At 38.6% G+C, this 23057-nt stretch overlaps 1 long non-coding RNA gene across 1 annotated transcript in view; it reads left to right on the forward strand.

The window, feature by feature from the left end:
* The first annotated feature begins 607 nt into the window (after positions 1 to 607).
* Positions 608 to 23057, forward strand: part of LOC125327900 — a 44781-nt gene continuing 22331 nt past the window's right edge. The window contains exons 1-4 of the long non-coding RNA XR_007204434.1: positions 608 to 691; positions 2426 to 2555; positions 4525 to 4634; positions 7444 to 7532. This is a non-coding gene — a long non-coding RNA (uncharacterized LOC125327900). The remainder of the gene's footprint in view (positions 692 to 2425; positions 2556 to 4524; positions 4635 to 7443; positions 7533 to 23057) is intronic.

Here is a 23057-nt window from a genome sequence, read left to right on the forward strand (position 1 = left end):
AGAATAATGATTAATTATCACCTATGAAAAAGATGAATACTTTTTCATTAAATTAAATAAAACATTTTTTAAACGTACTATTTCAGCTTATGAATAAATTTATCAAAACAAATACATGTTTTCAGCTTCCTTTTTCTTGCTGGATTTCTGTTTGTAAAAGTAGAACATAGTTCTCTCAAGAAGGCAAAAAGCAAAGCCATGGATTTGTTTTCCAGCCTCTATTTCTAGGTTATTGAGGGCTGTGGTTTTTACCTCTAATAGAATGAAAAAGATCAAACTGTGCTAGCACGCAGTGCTACAGTCCAACTGCTTCTACCAGCTTGTCTTTTTAGCTACTTTTTATTAAGTAGCCCCACTGCCCTTGCAGCACTTGTCTATCAAAGCTGCCTACTACTCTTCAGACACATGCAGTTTTTCTTTCTTTAGTGCAGTGATGTGTCCACATGGATGGACATTAGTGTGTATGTAACCTGTAAGATGGATGTAAATTGCTTTAAAATTATTATGGTAAATATGCTAATTTTTAACTATTGCCTCTTTTAAAATCCCACCTGGAGTCCTAATCTGTTTTAAAAGCTAAAGAATTAAATGAAAGTTCTCTCTTGCAGATTGACCTGATTACTTGTGCATTCTGTACAGGAAAAAAACCAATGAGGAAACTACATGCACTGGAGTTACCATGGAATGCAAGGTACTGATCTAGAGTTGAACTCCTTCAAAATTTGGGGACATTTGGATCTAAACTCAATCTCTTCTCTCCTCAAATCTTGTAAATTGCCTCTTATCCCTCAATTTTGTTGGATTTAGTGAATATAATAGCCTTTGCCTATCTGAAATTTCTCCAGTGTAGGGGAAGCTTTCAATTTTATTTGCCAGAGCCCAGGCTTTTATTTACATCTATACTGATGACCTGGTTTGTATGAGTTGGGGGGTTTTTGTTTGCGTGGCTTTTGTCTGTGTTTGTTTGTTTAGTTGGTTTTTTACCTGCATCAAAGTGCCCTGTGTGCACCTGCAAGGGTACACTGCGATTCACAAAAGGTAGATGTGCCAGACAAAGAAATTTCTGCCCTGAAGCACGTCAGCCTCTACAGAGGCATGAGCAGTGGCACAGAACAATTGCAGCATGGCCAATAGGCATTGCATCTGGAGTGCTTCGTGGAGCAGATGTGGTTCTCAGGTTTCTTTTTTGTTTGTTTGTGTTTGTTTGGATGAGGCTTTCTGTTTTTAATAGAAGAGGAGGAGAAGGAAGTTGAGACACTGGCTTTCACTATATGCTTAAATTCTCTGGAAGCAGAGGTTGTATGGGAGACAGCAGTATGTGAAGAATACAAAGTAAAATATTAATGACCAGAAGACACAAATGCATTAATAAACAAAAAAGCCAAAAGACAAAATATAGGGTCAAATCTTTGATCTTTGGCTGCCTTTTTTCTGTGTATATAGTTGTGTTTTGGGTTTTATATACAAGAGTTAGACACATGAGATATGAGAACTAATGGATGGCAAAACAAATATTGTCCCTCCTGAGCCAGAATGAGAGCAGGAGTGAACAGTGCCAGAATAAAGTCAATAAGCATGTGGAGGAGTGAGAAGAGAGGGGTGAAAAATATTTTGCATGTGAGCCAGTAGGTGTGTCAGAGGCAAGAACCTAAAACCATCTGATGGTGAACGTTCTTCTTTTCAGGTTGTTCTGACATCAGTATAGCTTGAAGTGTGAGAAGATGGTGGTGTTACTTTCTTAGATGTTACATAAATCTGTTGCTAAATCTCAGATGTCTGTGTACACTGTTTAAGGAGGTTCAATTAGTTTACTTGGTTTAAAAGCAACCCAAAAAGGCAAAATCTTTTGAATATGTTGTATTGTTTCATGTGATAGATCTTCCTGAGATATGGCCACAAGCACTTGAATTATCGTATCCTATGTGTGGAACTTCATCCAGCTCTTACAGAAACACTCAGGGTAGTTTATGGATTGTTAAAAGGATGTCTGGGGCATATGGCACTCCATGCAGACAGACCTGCCCGTGTTTGTACAAGATTTAGGAATGAAGGTTGAGATGAGTGACTTTGGTCATGGAGCAGTTCTGGTTTCCATACTTAGCATTAACTTATGTCTCATGTGCTACAAAGACCCACATTAAAAAACAGAGGATTTCCTATCTTATCCTTTTCCTACCCCACAAGAGGATTTCTCAACATCTTTTAACTGCCAGGAGGTGACATAAAGAAAAACATAGCCTGTTTGAGCCAACTTGTCTTGATTAACATTGCCTCTGTTTTATTATACGACAATTAAATTTTGTAGGAAGTAAAACCTAGATAGTATGACAAATTCTTTTTTCATGCACCATCCTTTATCAAAATGTGATCACCTACCATGAAATACCACTGCACACCCAATTTCTTTTTATATATTTGTGTTTAGAAAGCCAAGCCTGCTGAAGAACCTCAGTGATTCTGCACAACACAATTAATAGCACAATGCAGATTTTTCATCCTCAGATGCCTCTCTGCCCTGAAACTACTGGGAAGACCAGGGTCTTGGATGAGCTAAGGTGAGTGATCTTGGCTTGTAAATTGAGTTTTTTGCTTCTATTTTTTTCTCTTTTTGTTAATGAATGTTAAGTCCTTAACCAGAACTTCTTCTAAAAAGGTTACCTGTGGCTGTCTTTTTCCCTTCTCTCCCCACCACCTCCTCTTCCTCCTCCTGCCCCAGTTAATGTCTGTTTCCCTTCACAAGCTGAAGATGACTGTAACTTCTCTCTGTATTTCAGCCCCTTTGCTTTGTCTGTCCTGAGGTTAGGGGCAAGGCCACAGTGGTTCTAACTGATGAGAGGCAATGCTGAAATGGAATAATGCATCAGTCCTGATAACCTTTCTCTTTTCGAGCACAGAGTTTCCACTTGCTGTAGGATCAAGATGAAGCGTGAGATTACATAATCTTCTAAGTGAAAATTGATCAGAAAACCTGAAGGAAGTTATTGTATATTCTGCATCAGTCACTTTAGGCTAAAGATCTACCCTTTCCTTTTGTGTTTTTGCTGACAGAAGCTAACTGTGCTAGGAACAAATTATCACTTGTCGGGGAACGGCTGGTGCACTTGCACAGGGTAATGAGATCAAGTCCTTGCTACGTACCAGCAACATATATTCTGTTTCCTCTGTGTATAAAGTAGAATTTGATTTTGGTAGTTCACAAGAGTAAGTAGACACTTAGAGAAGCTGTAACTCCAACAGCATAATTGGGTTTTGACCTTCCAGATTTAAAAAAAACATCAAAATTCACATAATGACAAGAATCTGAAGGTAACTAAAAGCAGTTCCCGAAAACTCATCCATTGAAGTTGTCAGTTTGTTCAGACCACATATTTAATCTTTCTGTAGAAGTGTTATCTAGAAATCACTTTTGACACATGTTGGGTTTTCTGTTATTGCTCAGTTTAAAGTTCTAAAAATTGAAACTTTGAAGAGATAATAAAATAATCACTTAATATTTGTCCTCCACTAAGTTGCTTTCCACCAGTGGAAGTGCAACTCTAGTTTACCTGGGATTAATTTTACCTCATGAAAGCTTCAATTGTTTAAAATTTTTTCAAAACTTATTTTTGTAGGGCAGAAAGGAGGCCTTGCAAAGAAAATTATTTAATGCACTGTGTTGATGGGATAACAAGTTACTGTCACAGTTCTGTTGACATCACTGATGCTGCGGAATCCCAGACAAGGACAAAAATGAAGGGGTTTTTTTTTTGGAAGAAAAGAAACACAGAAAAACAGTGCTTGTGATAGGAAAAGTCTGTTCAAGTAGGTAGCGCTCACTATCCATCATTTAGCCATATCTGTGGGATGACTCATTTGTCCACAACTGTAAAAAGAGTGATTAGAAAGTAAGGGAAAAGGTGAGGGGGAAATTAAGCTCTTCATGATTTCTCTTTAATTAATTCTATTGAAGCATACTGAGTTCCTAGACTAACTTTTCCAAAGGGCTTGTTATTTTGAGCATCTCTTCAAAGGTAGCTGTTTGATTTACAGCACAGATAAATGATAGAGTTTTTCTATATATCTTTACCCAGGGAAGTGTAATATATGTTGCTAAAGAAGTTTGGAGCAAAGCGATCAACAGGGATTATTTTGAAGAAATCTGTTATCATTATCTGAGGCTAGTTGAAATAAAGGGCTAGATTTGTATAGAAGCTTTTAAATAAAAATTGAAATTGCTCATCAATTTCCAAAAGATGTTAATTACCTTTTCTGATCTAGTAGCCACAAGAGACATACAATTCTTTTAATCAAGGGACTAAAACCCCTGAGCATCCTCCCTGGCATTCTCTAAAGTTTAATATTTCAATGTGCTTTTTTGGGTTTTGGGGTTTTTTTTTGTAATAGACCACCTCATAGGACCTCTGCTACATTTCTTTGCTTGTTTGTTTTTCAATAGCCCTGTATATACTTATGTGATATACTAGATGCCCGTTCTATTTTGAGAGAGAACTGGAGAACTAGGTTCATAAAAAGATGATTTTACAGTCTCAACAGAAATATCACAGCTGGCTGAACATACTGCAAGATCCATGCTAACTAGAACTGTCTCAACACCGCGTAGGCTGTGCACTGCGCACGTCCAGGGCCAGTACTAGGTAAGGTGTGCTACAAAAACATCCTGTGTTGTGTGAATAACTGTAATGATGGTTGGCCTGGGAAAGAGAATTATGTGTGTTTGTAGTTTTGCTTGAGGTCTACTTTTTCTATTTCTTTCCTAAAGCAGCAGGCTGATTTCTTTCTTGCCTGTTTGAAGATGGAGGGAAAAAGGTTACATTTTCATAAAAAAAGGGCCAAATTATATTAGAAAACATATGCTGTCTTTTGATATTATTTTAATTTCACCTTTCTGACTTTATTTCTTTATGAAAGCCAAAGTTAATACATGTTTGGCCTAATGAAAGCCAAAGTTAATACATGTTTGGCCTTATATGTACTTTAATGGGTTCTGCAACATGCTTAGCGCACATTTATCAATTTTTCTTGCTCATATTGCATAGCATCTTCAGGATCACAGCATACCCAGCCTCTCTTGTCTGTGGGGGGTTATTTTTGATCCTTTCAAATGAAGAACTCCCAGATATCAGAAGATTTTTATTTTTGAATAGGTTGGTGTTGATCAGATGCAATCTTTGGCTTTTTTGGATGCAAACATGAAAATATTCCTGCAAAGAGAGACATAAGACACAAAGAGTTCTCTGACTCAGGGGACTGTCAGGCAGGAGACCAAAGGCAACAGTTTCTTTATACACCTGCATGGCCAGACCATGACCATAGAATATGCTGAGTTGGAAGGACCCATGAAAATCATTGAGTCCAACTCCTGGCCCTGCACAGGACACCCCAAGAATCTCACCATGTGCCTGAGAGTGTTGTCCAAACACTTCTTGAACTCTGACAGGCTTGGTGCTGTGACCAGTTCACTGTTCCAGTGCCCAACCACTCTCTGGGTGAAGAACCTAAACCTCCCAACTCAGCTTCATGCCATTTGCTCAAGTCCTGTCACAGGTCATGAGAGTGAGGAGCAGTAAGAGATCAGTACCTGCCCCTCCTCTTCCCCTCATGAGGAAGTTGTAACTGCAATGAGGTCTTGCCTCACTCTCCTCCAGGCTGAACAAAGTGTTGTCCCCTCAAGGTCTTTCACTATCCTTATGGCCTCCTTCGATGTTCTCTAATAGCTTAAGCAACCATCTTCATTTTCTTCCTATTAGTCAGAGGAATTAGCTTGTCTCATTTCTACCCTTCTTTGCCACCAATGTCATTTTTCAAGCTGTAGTGATCTTGTTTGGCCCTTCCCAACCCCACATAGTTTTGCCTAGGTACATACAGGAAACTGCAATGCTGACCAGACCAGAGAGGAGTACAAGAGCAAGAGTGATGGAGAAAGTTAATGATTACGGTCACTACCTTCCAGGGTCAGCACTACTAGAACAGTTTGGTGTCTCATGCAATGAATTTTTCAAATACACAGGAGGGCCCTTGCATCCCTTGCACTCTTGGAGCAGGTCCTTGCAGCTGGATCCAAAGTGGTTTAGGAAGGAGCAAAGGCTCTGTGTTGCCTAGCATTGATAAGATCAGAGGAATTGAGAGCATCCTTGGGAAAACTATACAGGCACCAGGGAGCTGGAGATGCCTCAGGCTTGGGTGGCAATTGCTATGGAATTTTTGAGATAGCAATTTTGGGCTTAGCTGCAATTCTGCCTAAACGGAGCCAGTCTTGAATTCTGTAGTATGCTGGCAGTTTAAATTGTTTTTAAATTAGATTTTTTAAATGTATCAACAATTCACCTTTCCAGTTACAGAGCTTTCTTAAAATTGGAGATCCCTAACCTTTCATACTGACTGTAGCTTGCTCTGGAAGTAGAAAGATATATATGAAGTTCCAATCATTTTGACATGTGTAAGGGGTTAAGTCATTCTTGAACAGTTTATCGCTCATCAATTGTAATTAAATATGTTTATATTAAATTATGTTCTGTAATTAATGTAAAATCTTTTAGCCTGTGCTGTTATTAGAACCAGATGCTGAAGTATCAACAATATTTCAACATGACTGTGCTGCCTTGCCAGCTGTCTAACTGTAATTACTTTAATCTCAGCTTGTTATCTAATTATCACCTTTGTAAAGGGAAAAGTACTCTCTAATGCGTACTGATTGTTTCAGATGATGATGAAGAGCGTGAAACAGCTGTCAGATATCTTAGCCCTGCTTATCTGGATTAGAAAACTTATTGGGAGGCCTACTTTGCTTCAAACCTTTCTGACAGAAAATGGGACAATGGGAAAGAGGGGTTTTTTCACCTTGTTTACCCTAGAAATGTGATTCCAGTAATCACTGGAGACAATGGAGGAAACAAGCTAAGCAATCACTGTTCCCAGGAAAAAATAGCAAGACCATGATAAAGCACAAAGTATGATCGATGTATGATTTTTCTAGTGGACTGCATATTTGTCTTTTTAAAACTTTTACTTTCATTGCAATGTTAAAGAATTACCCTTAATTTAGTTACATGGGTTGTGCTGAAATGTGGTGGCAAAGTTTGTTATGGTAATTAATGAGTTTTATATAACACATCAATATAGATAACCTCTTCCTGGAGAATCTTGAGTGTTTTAAGCACTGAACAAATTGCACTAAGAATTGTATGATTTGCAGTTCTCTTGGGAGACTTCATTCATAACAATGCTGAAGTAATTTTACAGAGTATTTTAATATTGTGTAGTGCTTAAAGCCAAGATCCAAATCCTGCACCTAAAAAAAATTCAAGGGGGAAAAGGGGTAGAATGCTAAATTAAAAAATCAGTAGATTACTTGATTAATAACACTTGAGTAAGAGTGATTTTTACCTAAAATTTTGTTGGTTTTTTTTCCCCCTTCCCTTCTGTTTGTCTCCCACCTCTGAACAGTGCTGACAGTGATGCTTCTTCAAGACTTTTCCTGAAACAGTCTGGATTTTTTAGCTGAAGTATTTTATTAGGTAGCAGTAATATAATGGGTAAGAAATAAAGCTATTTTCTAATAACGTCTTCATAGCAGTTGTAGCTTTTGAAAATGGACTTTAGTAAGGCTTCTTGTGATTGAAGGGTATCTTTGTTAATGCTGGCATGGTTTGAATATTGCTGAAATATGTGAAAGGTGTCCTATAGGTGTCTTCTCTTTCCTTGACTCTTTCTATGCTATACCATAGCAATCTGTTGCTCTAGTAACTGTTCTAAGAATAAAGGGGGTTGTAATGTTATTACTGTTTTTTCTGAAGGGGAGATAGTTTTTGTGTGCTTTTTCTCAGTTTGATATCAGGGCACAACTGAGTAGTCACACACAAAAAAGATAATTTTCTGCTATTGATTTAACTGTGTTTTCCTTCTTCCAACTCAGATTATCCTTGTAGGCCTACCTTGACTTGTACATAAAACAGGTCAGTCCAGCAGAAGGCTAATTGAATAGAAATGAACTGTAGCTTGGTGCTCTCTTACTTATCTCTTATCTTTCTACAGAAATAACTGATCTTCAGGTTAGCACAGAGTTGCTCAGTGTTGATTTCTCTTAAAAGCACAAGAAATTAAGTTCTGACAGGGTTGAAAGGGTTCAGAACAGAAGCAAACTGAGGCAAGAGAGTTTTGTTGAAAGGATTGGCTGGAGGAGAGGAAATTTTTGCTAGAACTTCAGAGCAGTTGTTTCTGTTTGTGTAGAACGATGAGCCCGTGCAAATGAATAGGTTCACAGCTGACCATAAACACAGTTTTCATGTTGTGTAAATTAGCATTCAGTGCTCAAATTAAATATACTCCTTAACACTTGAAGTTTTTGAAAATCAAATCCCTAAAGTAGAAATGTGTCTGTAACTCTTCATCTGAGATGTCAGAGTACATTGTAAAGGAGAGTCAGTGATACTCTATCTCTGAAGACTCATCCAAAGTGCAGATGAATACTGAGTTGTACTGACTTGATGGCAGATGCAGAAATGGAGCAGAATCTGGTACTAACTTAAATACACCAGTATAATAATAATAATGTGTTTGCTTTCACTTTTCCCTTCCAAGCTTTTATGATTTAATGTAAAATTGATTTACCTTAGAAAGTATTCTTTATTTTGGGCAATCACTTGATGTAAGATTATTTGCAAATGTTGTAAGGAGTTAATTTGTTTTCATTTCTTTTGACCAGGAATAATAATTTGGGAAATTTTAAGGCAGCCATCTGAGGAAGAGGCTATAAAATATTATATTATTTTAAAGCTACTTTTGACTGACACTATCTTTTCTTGAAAATATATTTAAAATTAGGTTGGTATCTGCAAAAAGTAGAAAACAGCCCTTTGTCATCTCTAGTATGTAACTCTTTTCTTCTTGTATAAACCTCTATATTGGCCCATTAAACTATAATAGCTTCTTTGTTTTGTAAGGTCAAGGAACCATGAACTCAGGAGTCCTCTAAACAGGCCCTGACAAGACCATGACTTCTGTAAAACAGCCACTACCGTATTTCAGGTTGGTGACTTTCCAACCACAAATTCCCAACATAGCTACAAGTGCAAGGCTTGGTGAAAAATACAGAATACAAATTAACATTACTGAAAAATGATAATGTGAGAGATTGAGTGAAATAAAGCTTGGTGTGGGCTCTTATGCTGGATTTATACCCACCACCAAGGAGTTTAAAATATGGATGTACGCAGAGGTAGCTATAATATGTAGCAGTTCATTGGGTTTTGATATTTTAAAATTACATAGGTCACTTTAAAAGGTGCTAATTGCAGAAAAATTCCTTGAAAATAATTACTCCTGTATGAACTCTATTGATTTAAGTGTAGAGGTATAAATGCTATAGATCATATATTTTCATCTGTGCTCAAGCATAAATGTTGAGGTTTTGTTTTCATTAAATTATGCTTTATTATGCTGAAATAGAAAAAAATATTAATTTATTTCTGTGCATATATACACACACATACTAAATGGGTGTACATAGATACAGAAATTACATATTTGATAGATACACAGTATATATATTTGATAGTGTGTGTTGATTATTTGTGTGTAACTAGAGCTTTAGGTGAAATTGTGATGCTTTTGAAGTTAGTGTGAACCCTGACTTCTCTGTATACAGGATGTTATTGTGTCTGGGAAAGAGACTTTCAGTGATGTCTTCAGTCTCTTGCTTGAGCTGTTTATGTTAGCCAGGGACAAAGAAGCCTGAAAGCCCATATAACTTATTTGCTGTCTTTAAATCAAATATTGGAACACTAAAACCAAATTATGTGACAGAGCAAAGTGTTTTCCTCAGTTTGTAAGGCCTTTTCTACTTCTATTAGCTCTTAGGATTAAAGGCTAAGCTGTTGAGGTTGAAAAGGTTTACTAATCACAGGGAAATAATTTCAAAGGTCTGTGGGTGAAGGCTTCTGGTGTTTAAGGGTATCGTCCTTTGTAAAGCCAAGGATCAGCAGAGGAATGTGCAACCACAGAGACAAAGCTGCAGGTATGATGAGGAGGGTTTGGTTACAGTAGTGGGATTCAGTCCACACTTAGCTGAAGGAAAAGGGCTTTTGCTGCTTGCAGAGAATTGGACTGGTCTGAGCCAGGATGGTACTGTGGGAAAGGAATATGTCAGTTTTCAGAGAACAGAGACATGGAAAGAAATGAGCTGGTACAAAAGTGCCAGTGAAGAAGTGGAGCATCTTGTCTGTTAAGCAGCCAGGTTGTCTGGTCTGCTTGACAGCTACAGGTTACAGCAAAATGTAGAGAAACTTAGGGTTTTGGTTCATAAATAAAATATGGCATTGATTCGATTTGTTGGAAGCTGCTTTCTTCAACTTTTGCATATGTTTCTGGAAAACACAAAGAGGAAAATTTTCTTTTTAATACTTACAAAAGTGTAGGTGTTGATCAAGTGAATGTAGGATATCTTCAATTCTGCCCTGTAAGGCACAGTCTAAAATCAAGAATTTAGATGCATGCTTTGCATGGCAGATAAATAACAGGGCTGTATTTTCAACTAGTGAATGATGGCCTGGATCATCTTTCTGTAATCCAAATAAAAAATTACCGTTTCCCTTAATAATGGGATTTTGGGTGGAAGAGCCTCATTCAGAGCTGCTGTCTGTAGCACATACATCTGCACAAGTGGTGAGGTGCCAGTGCAGCAGGGCTTGGAAGTAAGGCTGTCAGCTTAATACATTGTGTGAAAATTGGGGCCGGAGGTCACCAATCTCCTGGTACACAAATCTCCCTCTGAGAATCTCATTTCATTCAGACTATCAGTTAGATTAGAAATACCCTAATTATCCCACTGAAATTAAATTACTTTATGTAAGGGTGATATAATGAACAACCATAAAGAAGCTATACAACCAATCATCCTATTAGTCACAGCAAGACTAGACTATACACTAAATGGCTCTGGTTTGATTATTGCAGGCTGGTCTGTGCCACATAAACTGGGGGAGAAGGGAGGGACCTAGGAGAAGATTAGTTTTGATTTCCTTTTCTATTTTACTGGAAGGAAGGAAGTCACATTTTAATTCACAGTGCAAGCCTTCTAGGTGAAAAAGGTGTAAAGTTGCCTGTCAGAGAAGGCATAGTGTAGGGGAGATCAAGATTTATGGAGGTGATTGGGATTTTTGTTAGCACATAGTGAATTTTGTTGTTACAGAGCGCAGGAGGAGAGGTGTAGGAATGCAGGTAGACTGCTCCAACACCTCAGCTAGCAAATTTGTCACAGGGTCATTCTTTTCTAGATACATTTGCAATCACGTGCAGCCATCACTATTGGAGGAAGGTGAGGGTTTAGCTGATCTTGAACTTGAAGAGTTGCTTCACTGCCTTGAGGTCAGCTGTTAGGAGTAAGTTGAAAAAGCTTCATGTTTAATTTTTACTTAGTCTAGAACTGAAAAAGTATTCTGTTTTAACTGGTGTTGAAGTGTCCTGGCAGATCCAGTGGGTCATTGACCAGCTCATTGTGGGTGTGTGTTTCTGTCAGAAAAGCCACTACTGTGATGAGTTGTGATTGTCACTTACCGTGGAAATTCCCTTAGAGAGATTAAAAGGTGCAGAGAGAAAGCAAATCAGCTACTTGTTTCTGATACTTGACCTTCTCAGTCAGCATTTCAGAGCTGTTTACTGAGTAACCATTTTGAAGAACCAAGGGGTGCTACTGTAGAAGGACAGACAACAGTTTTGAAAGGACAGAGAATCTGCAGAGACCTGCTTAATCTGGATTTGTTTATTTTCATTATTACTCTTCAGAAACTCTACTTGAAAGGATAATTAATAATTTATCACTTAATAGCCTAATGTTCTTAGTGAAATAGATACTGTGAGTTGCTAACATCCCAAAACTAGCTGGATATATTAAAGGGGGGGGGGGGGGGGTGTGTGTGCAGTATTTATAGCTTAATTAATCCAGGTGTAAATGCCAAATGACTGTTATGACTGTTGTAAAACATGGACATGAAAGAAGCACACGTCTAGAGAAGCATCCTAGGAAACAGAAGAAAAGCAAGGATGTCTTGCTACTTTGATCTTCTTGCAGTCTGTCTTTATTGGACTCATTCTATGCTGTGCTGCAGGGCAGCACTATTTTGCTGAAGTTCAGTCCAGCACAAATGCAGACTGGGCATTGAAAGCATCATGCATTTTTTCTGAGTAGCGCTTTAAGTTATTTGTCATAAAACATCTATAATCAAAAATATGATTTTCAATAAGGAAGATGATAATTTTAAATTCTGTTTTCTTCTCTTAGTCTTAGGCCATCAGTCAATAGTGTAACATGTGCTATGAGGCAGGGCTGGCCCAGTAGCATTTCCTTGAGTTTTTATCTTCTCTTTTGAAGATAATGGTAAACACTAATTCAAGGTTTACTTTTTAACAGTCATACAACAGAATCATGCTTTGGAAAGGGAGCAAACCATCTGAATACTCTAAATATCACAGAAAATGTTTCTTCAAAATTCTAGAACCCTTTTTTTCTTTTATTCAATTAAATACTGGATTGTTAAATGCCTTACTTGAATGTGAACAGAATGAAGTATGAAATATATAATTTCTGCTGATCAGAATTGCAAAGTATAATTTGTGATGAGCCATATATCTCAACCGCTGATACAAGTTCTGTTTTTTTAACTCAGTAAATAATCTGCACCTATACATTAGAAATTAAAATCACTTTTCTCCTCTCAGGCAATACCTAAGGAATAAAGTATTTCACTTCTGAGGTGGGAATGAAGGAAGAACATTTTCAATGAAAAGAGTAAAATAAAAAATATCCAAGTAAATCAGTATTGTTGCCAAGAGAAAGTAACTTGACGTGTGTAGAATCATTGATGGAATATTAAGCCGGCTGTAACTGACCATATGTGACTTCTAATCAAATCTCTGGATAGGTAGGAACAATGTAACTTCACAAAAATGAAAAAAAATTAATGAAACTTAGTTGCATTGGAGTTTTCAATTTAAGAGAATTGACTTAGCTGGAACTAATATGCAGTGTTTTATTCATGGTGTGTGGAGGTAGCAGAATTTCCCCATTGCTTTGAGAAGAAATTCATGCTGTTTTCATAGATTACTCTCTGAACACCCATTGAAATCTTCCATTTTTGCTTTATTCTCTTCTGCCTATCCTCTAATTTTCATAATTTTCATGTGTGATTAGAAGGAGGGGATGAGAAATTAATATTGAACCAGCTGGTGAATGGAAATGCCTTGAAATGAAGGTGCTTTTGAAATGAAATACTACTGTCAACAAAGAATATGAATTGGGGTTTTCTTAAAAAGATATTATTATGGACCAGCACAGTCAGCAACCTGTTCTGTGAGGCTTAGGAAGATCCTATGGAATAACCTTGATTTCATAGTTAAACAGCTGCAGAGAACCCCCAGGACGGCCAAGGACCTTCAGTAAATGTCACTGTGATCGTTGAAGTGGATCTCCTGCCCTGGAGGCAGCCTTAATGCTATGATTTATACCTCATGTAGTTTTCTTCATGCCCGGATCTCCCCCAGTCCCTGTCTGGGCTGCCACGGACCCTCGATATGCGTGAGTTTGTGTGGTAAATTGATATCCTGTTTACTGGATAGGGTCAGAGTTCTTTTCAGATCTCAGCCTTTTTTTTTTTTTTTTTCTTCCAAAGAAACAATCAATTATTTCCCTATTTGTGCGAAATTTCTTGTAAAGGTATATTTCATGTGGATGCCCTATGTGACTGTTGGAGAGGGCAGGGAAAATAGTGCCTGGAACAGGGTGTGCAGTACACCTGAGCACAACTTATCACAGGGTGGCAAAGGCAGATCAAGCAAGAGAGTACAATAATTAAATGGATGACTGATAAGCAACAGTTGGGTAGATGGGATATTTAGAAAAACAGAAGTATTTAATGGTGCAGCCTAAAATCTTTCATGAGTGCATAAGTTTGTAATCATCTATTTTAGCATTAAAAAAAAGTTATGTTCTGTAAGCACTTATAGGAGATGCATTAACCTTTCAACTGTGTTGATACGTCTGTTTCAGCAAGGACAAGTGTAGGGTCCTGCACCTGGGGAGGAATTAATCCAAGCACCAGGACAGGTTGGGGGCTGACCTGCTGGAGAGCAGCTCTGCTGAGAAGGTGAGTTTTGGTGGATGACAGGTTGACCACGAGCTAGCAGTGCATCCTTGCAGTCAGGAGGGCCAATGTTATCCTGGGGTGCATTGGGAAGAGTGTGTCCAGCAGGTCGAGGGAGGTGATCCACCCCCCTCTACTGAGCCCTAGTGAGGCCACATCTGGAGTGTTGTGTTCAATTCTGGTCTCCCCAGTTCAAGGAAGACAGGGAGCTGCTGGAGAGGGTCCAGTGGGTCCATCCATCCGGCTACAAAGATGGTGAGGGGTCTGGAGCATCTCTCTTAAGGGGAGAGACTGCAGGAGCTAGGCCAGCTTAGTCTGGAGAAGACTGAGAGTGCATGTCATCAATGCATGTAAACATCTCAAAGCCAGGCGAAAAGAGGATGGTGCCAGACTCTTGCTGGTGGTGCCCAGTGACAGGATGAGGAGCAATGGCCATAAACTAAAACACAAGAAGTTCCACCTCAACATAAGGAAGAACTTCTTCACATGGAGGGTGGCAGAGCACTGGAACAGGTGGTGCAGGGAGGTCATGGAGTTTCCCTGTCTGGAGACATTCAGAATCCACCTGAGTAACCCACTTGAGGTGGCCTTGCCTTAGCAGGTGAGTTGGACTGGATGATCTCCAGAGGTCCCTTCCAACCCTGACAATTCTGTGATTTGACCTGTCTCAAGTCAAAAGTTGTTACCCATAATTATCAGAAATTAAATACTGTAAATGGAAACTCCAAGTTGAATTTTAAAGCTTAGGTTGGACATGCCTCTGGATTGGGACCATATTCTTTTACAGTCTGGCAGTTTAGGGATGCACATTTGTAAGCAAGTCTGGGGCTCTTAGATATTCCCCTAAGAGAAGGTAATGAACTGAATAGGTTCTGTCAGGTTACTTCTTTTAGTGTTCTCAAAATAATAGGAAGAATATCTTGTAAGGAATGTGGTACAGACAAATAGGGATGGTGAGCAATTTTCTCAGTTCACGGTGTAAAACATGCTATATCAAATTTAGTTGCACTTAAAAAGAGCCTGGGATGGGTGTATGAGAAGTTCTACCTTTCATAGTGGCACTTTGGTTATCAAATTTAAGCAAAATTGAACTTCGTACTTGTCTTATGTCAGTGTTTAGGACAGCTTGTGTTGATGCCTTTTCTATAGGATTAAATCATATCAGCTTTCCTGTGCAGATCATTATTGAAAAGAACAGGTTGTATTTAAACAAAATTGTATCGAGGTGTAGTTATTCCAGTGTGTCTGAGGCAATGTGTCTTGCTGCAAGGTGGTGGGAACATGAATTCCTTTATACTTCAGCATCCAAGCAGTGATTTCAATTCACGTGCTACAAGCTTTTGATTGTGAGGAAACCAATCACATTACTCTGAGTGCTTTTCTAGACTAAAGCACTTAATGTTTCTTGCTTTGTATTCTGGCTGTAGTTTATTTCAGAATGGCATGTAAATTTTAGGCTTCTAATTTTTAAAGAGAAATTGTTTAACCTGCTTTTTTGAGTTGCATTTGCTGCATGAATTCTCCTGATCATAGAGGTTTTTGGCAACCAGGTAACACTGTTATGCACTCTGATGTATGTTAAGGTAGGGATGCTTCCCTTTTAAAAAGGTTAACCCAAGTAGCAGCTAACCCTGGTTTGATTCAAGAAAGGCTTTTTATTTTGGAGCTAAAGGGTGACAATTCATATGTTCATCTCCACCAGATCTACATTGCAAAGTGGTAGAAAAGGGGATTAATCCAAATCTGAAGACTTGTATTTACAGAAATTGGACATATAAAATTCATATAGAAGTGTATCACAGAAAAGTAGTTGTAACAAAAAAGAGAAACATCCCCAAAGCAATTTAATATGGAGATATAACATACATATATAGGATAAAAATAATAGATTTGATATTAATATGTAAAAGAAAATTTGACAATACTAAGTATTAAAAAAATAAAAAAAACTGTCCATTTTTGCATCATTACAATTTAGCTTCTATTCATTAGAATCTACTCTAAATGTTTTTTTTTCTCCTTTTTTTTTTTTAATGTCATGTCATTTTCATGTCATATAACTCAAGTTACTTTATCATGAGTGCTAAATAAGTCTGTGGTAAATATGGGATATTTAAAATCCCTGAATGTAAGGAAATTGTATCATCTTGGATTTCAGCTAAAATGCTTTGACTATTAGGACAAGATGTTTGCTTCTGAGGGCAAGAATTATTCTTTTTTTTTCTTTCTTCTCTCTCTCCTTTTGAAATCCTTCTGTGATTTATACTGAGCTTCAGGAGTAGCTGCCTCTTGTTTCTACTCTGTTCATGACAGAAGATCAGGGAAAGAGACTCTTTGTTGGCATAATATGAGAATTTTAAACAAATCAGAAGACAAGCATGCAGAGAAAGTATTAACACAGTGGGTAGCAAAACTCTAAAATCAAGTGCCACAGAAAGTTGCAGAGGCACAGTATCTGCAGGTTCAAAGAGGGAGTAGTCAAATTGATGGGCAACAGGTTTGTAAACAGATACTGAGAGGATTAAGTAGGATTGTGCCTTAGAAATATGCTGAGACAACACTTTTGGATGCTGGGAGATGCAAGGAAAACAAACCACAGAAAATGCTCAAGGTTACCTTCTCTTATGAGGGAGCATCTCCTATTTCCTGTGTGAGACAGGATGCTTCCCAGGAGGGACCATTTATCTGGCCCAGAAACCTTGTCTGTGTTCAGAAAAGAAGCCACGTAATGCTGACCTTCTATTGAAGCCTTGTCTTTGCTCTTTGCTCCCTGGCACTGTTTGAGTCAGTGCTTCGCTCCCCTGGCCTTCTGCACCTCAGAGGCAGGAGAGAGGATCAAGCAAGTTCCTCACTTTGTGCACATGTATTTGAACTTTCCCTTCTAATGCAGAACCTCCAGAGGACATGGAAACTGATCTTCTTGTTTAATCTGGGCTTTTTGGAGTAAACCTAAAGGGATGAACATGCCCTAGGTTTGCAAAAAGAGGAGCAATGGTAGCTACATGAAGTTTATTACGCCCCATCAAGTCTGCCAAGTTTAATCTGCCATTACAGAGAGAGGGAGCTGACTGTGAAATGGTTAGGATTGACTGACAACACTTAACTAACCACTAAGAATGATTTTGTCTTTGTAGTACAACTCATGTCTTTCCATCATGTCCGTGTGTGTAGTGTTTTCAAATGAGTTTAATTATGAGTGATGAACAGTAGCTTTGTGGGTGTGCTTTCCTCTGTAATACTGTAACCGGTTGCTGTTCATCTGAACTTGTCACCAGCATTCACAACTGTCCCAGGTTTGCACTTACCTTCTCTTAGTTAAACTAGGGGGACTTCGGAGGGAAAGTTGAATTTTTGTTTTGTCCTGATTTTGGCCTTGTTTGTTTGTTTAATTTGTTGTTTAAATTTTGAGCAAACGTTTTGGGTTTTGTTTTGTGATTATCCAAGAATATTCATTTCTGGTTGATTAAATGTGAGTCAGTGCTCTTGTTTTCATTTGTGATTTCTCAGAGTAGATACCCATTTAATTTCTAGTCTCTTGGGTGCTTCTCAGCATTGAAGAAAAATGCAAAAGGCATCAATTTTTCTGGGAAGAACTCCTTTTGCTGATATTTGTGAAGCAGTTGCTCTATACATATGCTATAGAGTTGCATCAAACATCTTCCTATGACATGAGAAATTGAGATCATGAAGTCTCCTGCTCAAAGCAAAAATTGATCTTCATTTCAGGAGAAACAAACTTATTTTCCACTTACTGGTCTATTTATATTTGCCTCGACAGCTTTTAGATTGTGAAAAGCAGCATCAATAGGAAGAAGAATAGAAGACTCTCTTGCAAAAGTTAGGTGATAAAATAAATATATAGAAATTACTGCTATTACTGCACTGTCATATGTTGTTATATTCTTCATCTGCTCAAAAGAAAGCGACGACTCCTTTTCCCTCCAGTGTGTACATGTTGGCATTTGCTTGCCTTTGATTTCATTCCTGATGCTAATTTTATACTGAAGCTGAGGTGACCTTTATGTGTACCACTTTTCCAGGTGTTTTCTAGTTTCACTCACACAGTAACCATTGTTTGCATTTCTAATGAGGTAAGCACCAGGGACTAACCTCTGGCACCTTCTCTACTGAGCTTTGCTTTGATAATTATGCTCATCTAAAAGGAAACACATTTTTTGGAAACTTCTGAAATGAGTAGAATCAACTTCAGAACAACCCCTTGAATTGGCTTGTAAGTGTATTAGGAGGAGGCAGATGGATTGTGGACTTGGAGTCCACGGCAAAAGTCAAAGATTTCTTCTCTCTTTACACCACTGCTGACACAGAATAATTTCTACTGTTTTTATGGGGTTTCTCTCCAGTTGTAGTAGTGCATGTAGGAAAGACATTTTAATACACCTTGCAAGTGTGAAAAACTTTTCCTTGGCAGGCAGGTTTGCTGCTCTGCTCAGGCAGGTGAGTAAGACCTGATTGTTGTCATAATCCACAATTTAAGATATTTGAGTTAGAATTTTTGCTGTTGGGAAAGGGTTTCTTTCTAAAACTGTGAGCCAAAAATTAGTAATTGCAGAAGAAGTTTAACTTGAGTGCAGCTGGAACAAGTTGATGTGCACTGACATATGGGGATATGTTGTCATTTTGGTATGGGCTCAGATGGCCATCGTGTGCATGGCATTTAGCATGTGCTAACAACATAAATAGTCTTCACTGAGGGAGGAAAGGTAGGAGTTGTGTTAATAACCAAATGCTTAAGCCTCTTTCCTTTGATCTTGATCCTTTTAGTGAAATGGTTAAGTCCATTTGTTCCATTAGTGGTGTTGCCTGCTTTTTTGTGAACAGAACTGCTCATTTTAGCTGTTGAAAGATAGTGCAGGCCAAAGGGAGGACAGAGATTGCCAGCTCAATTATAAATGTGGACATCTGCACAGAGCTTGAGAGGCCTTGGTCCACAGGTCAAAGTGCCAAACTTCTCTTCATGTCCTGCTCTCACAGATTTGATTTGGCACGTTTTGTTCCTTTTAAGTGTAGAGTTGCTGAAAGTCCATGTCAGATAGTTACAGGAGGCATTATAAGGGTTGGAGTCTAATTGGTGTTTGCATTTTGAGTTACAAGCCAAGGCATTACACTTTGTTTTTAAATACAGCTGTAGTTTGCAATACTCAATGACAGCAGATGAGCCCAAAAAAAAAAAAAAAAACAACCCGAAAACCCAACCCAGAAAGAAAAACAACAACAAAAGAGACATTTTTGTTTCTAGTCTTGTCCATTCATCAATCCTTGTCCATCCTTCTGTTCCCTTCCGAGTCAGCGATGTCCCCTCCCTGCCCACCTGGCACCAGATGTGCTGTCAGGCATTACTGTGTGTCCCAAGTCCTCCAAGTGGCAGAATGCAAAATCTCAGGTGACATTCACCTGGAAGCGCTTAGCCCTCAACAGCTGCAGCCCCTTGATTACCTTGCCCGCCTCGGCGGCTCCGTGCCGCCACCATATCAATTGCTTGTCAATTCGGCTTAGCCGTGACTTTGACTGACTGGAATGAGGGAAGTGGGAGTGGGGTGGAGGCGAATGGTTAAAATTAATTGCTACATAAGAAAAAATTGAAAGATAATTATTCCTGCTTTCCTGTCAGTGCTTGAGGGTAGATGACCTCATTAACTTGCAGCTTGTACACAATTCAATTACTAGAAGATGGAAAATACATTTTTAATTACCTCAGTGGCTTGTGCTCCATTCATCTCCATTTGCATGGCTTTTTTACTGTTGTGTTCTGAAGAAGTAGCACGATCATACTAAAGCTTCCATAAGACCTTGGTTCTTGCTACAATTATTCTTGTTTGAGGTAGGATATTAAATGTGTGAGATTAACCCTGTGGTGCCAAGAGAGTTGGGAGGTCCTGTGGTGTCACTAAGGTGTTTTTAGTTAGTTTGGCACATCAGGATTTTGAAACTTATCCTGTGAGATAATTACAGAGGGTAACTTTGTTCCTTTGTGCATTTTGTTGCTACATAATTCAAGAAAGAATTAAATTGGTGAATAATAAGCAGATCACCTAGTTAGACAAATATCATATCGATGTATGTCATGGGAAAGGATTCTTTTGTAATTTCTAAAAGCCTATTATGGCATTTACTGAATTAATAATGACTTAATTGTTTAAATACATAGCTAGAGAATTTTTTTAATGCATGAGTTTTTAAAACTGTCAGTCGTGTGTTGAAGTGTACAATACATGTGGAAAGAATATCTGTTCATCCCCAATCATTTAAATTAAAACTATTGCAGTATTGAAAGGCTTGGAGCTAAGAATTGAGGAACCTCATGACTTGGTGCACAGAGTTTTTTGGGTTTTTTTTCATGAAAGACTTGTCAAGGATTATACAGAACTGATCTGGAGTGTTTCAACTCCTGCCAGTCATAGCGTGACACAGATTAATTCCCTGCTCTGATGGTGCACACTGTGTTGATGGGGAAATAGCAAATAAAGTACAGGCCACAGAGAAGCTGCTGATTGTTAGGTCACGAGAAAGTGTTGAGGGAAGTTGTGAGGTACAAGTTGTGGTATTTAGTGGTGGGAACTGAATATGTTTTATATGATCTATATTTGGTCACTACTTTCCTCTCTGAAAAAAAACCTGGAGTTTAACACAGGCATTCTTGAACCATTCATGTAAACTTCATTGTGAGTGTATTAGTCCTACTTAATTCTTCTCTAATGAGCATTAAAGCAAGATAAGGGGCTTTAAAGGCTCTCTGTCAGAGAGCCTTTAATGCTATTCTAAGAATGTGTACTGAGAACTAAACTCTTAGTCCATGGTGTGCTCTCAGCTGTGACTTGCTAGGGAGCATCCTTGTGGGAGACCTCTGAGAAAGTGATGGTGGTGATTTAGACACTCCTCCCTCCTCTTACTGGCTAGTGCCCCAGTTATATCCAAGGGATAATGAAATACAGTCTGCTTGCTATACAGGAACATTTAGGATGTTTATTCTGTAAAATTGCTGTTTGAAAAAAAAAAAAAAAAACAACAACAAAACCATGGTTGGACTACTACATACCTTTTCAGTCTAGCAAATTTATGGTGACATTTTTCTTCAAGGATATCTGCTAAAGGAACATACAGTGGAGAGTTCCTCCACTGTGCAGTCTTTCAGAAGCCAGCAGGTGAGTAATTTTGAGGTGAAAGATTGTAAACATTTAAAATCATCTGTGTTGGTTATTTTATTTTTTTATGTTTCCAATATTTCTTAACTGAGGAAGATATCTAAATAACCAGCCTTGGAAAGATTTTTCTGGGTTTGTACTGTCTTAGTATGGAGACACACAAAATTCAGTATTAAGGAATCAGTTGCTTGCAAGCTTGGAGAGAAATTATGTTGGATTTTGCTTATATATTATGAAATACAACTCAAATTTCTCATGGATTTTTTTGGTTTGAGGGTTCTATTGGTATTTTTTAATGATTTACTGTTAGGTTTGGTGATTAGTGTCAGCAAAGTATCGAGTGCAGCCAAAATTCATGGCATTTGCATGAGGTGCAAGGTCTGTTACTAGTTGCACAACGTTTACTTTGACATACAGCATATTTCCACTGTTCTTACAGGGATAAACAATACTTTTCAGTTTGTTAGCAACAGTCAACAGATGTCACACAAAGTATAAAGGCATTTTAGGAATATGGATACATGGAAGCAAATGTGAATTGAAATAACAATTGGAGGAAATCTACACAAGCATAGTTTGCTTGGAATACAGCCTTCTCCTCTGTCTCCACTGATTATTATTACATCAGTATATGTTGATCCAAAAAATTTAGGTCATCTGAAATACATACAGGGCTTCTGCAGCTGTCTGGCCTGTCAAGTTTTTGAAATATATGTGACCACAGCAGAATTATTTATCGGGCTATACCAGTGCTCCATTTAGGGAAAATGAATATAAATGGTAAGATAGTAATTGGAAACTGACTTAAAGGTGACATTTGGGCCAGCATCAGGATTCTGCAGCATTAATATATTCAGATGGCACATAGGAAAAACCATTAAGGATCTAAGGAGAGAGGCTAATTCAACTTGAATTTCTCTGTGGATTTTTCTGTGTTGAGCGTCACCATTGAGCAGCAGGCTTTTTAAACTTTATTTCTGCCTGCTACCACCTATAGACTAATGACATCTGTACAATTTGTAAAAGATGAATCCTATCATGGCCTCTAGGTCTGGTTTTTCCTTCAGTAAAGAAATACGTCCAAGACCCAGCCTGTGTTTGGGTTTGCCCTGACCCAGGTGCAGGACCTCACACTTGGCCCTGTTCATGAGGTTCTTATGAGCCTCTCCAGCCTGTCAGAGCCCCTCTGGATGACATCCCTTCCCTCCAGCAACTGCACACACAGCTTGGTGTTGTCAGCAAGCCTGCTGAGGTTGCACTCTATCCCACTGTCCAGGTCACTGACAAAGACGTTACCTGTGCTGATCCCAATGTGGATCCCTGAGGAATGCCCATCAGGGCCCATGGACTTGTGCACTTTTGGGTTCCTCAAATGGTCTCAAACCTGACTGACTCCTACAGTGGTGGGTCCTTCATTCTCCCAGTCCCCGCTTTGCCTTCTGCAACTTGGCATTGTGGCTTGGAGCACTTGCCAGTGAAGACCAAGGCAAAAGAGCTGTTGAGAACCTCAACCTTCTCCCTGTCCCATGTAATCGGCTCTCTCATTTCCTTCTGGAGAGGCTCCACATTTCTTCTAGTCTTCCTTTTATCACCAACTTACTACAGAAACTTTTCTTGTTGCCCTGATGTTCCTGTCCAGATTTAATCCTGTCACGGCTTTGGCTTTTCTCACTTGATCTGGCTGCTCAGACAATCACTGTTTATTCTTCACATGTTACCTGTCCTTGCTTCCACCATCTTTAGGCTTCCTTTTCGTGTTTGAGTT

This window comes from Corvus hawaiiensis, chromosome 6, assembly GCF_020740725.1.
Source record: "Corvus hawaiiensis isolate bCorHaw1 chromosome 6, bCorHaw1.pri.cur, whole genome shotgun sequence".
Classification (NCBI taxonomy): Eukaryota; Metazoa; Chordata; class Aves; order Passeriformes; family Corvidae; genus Corvus; species Corvus hawaiiensis.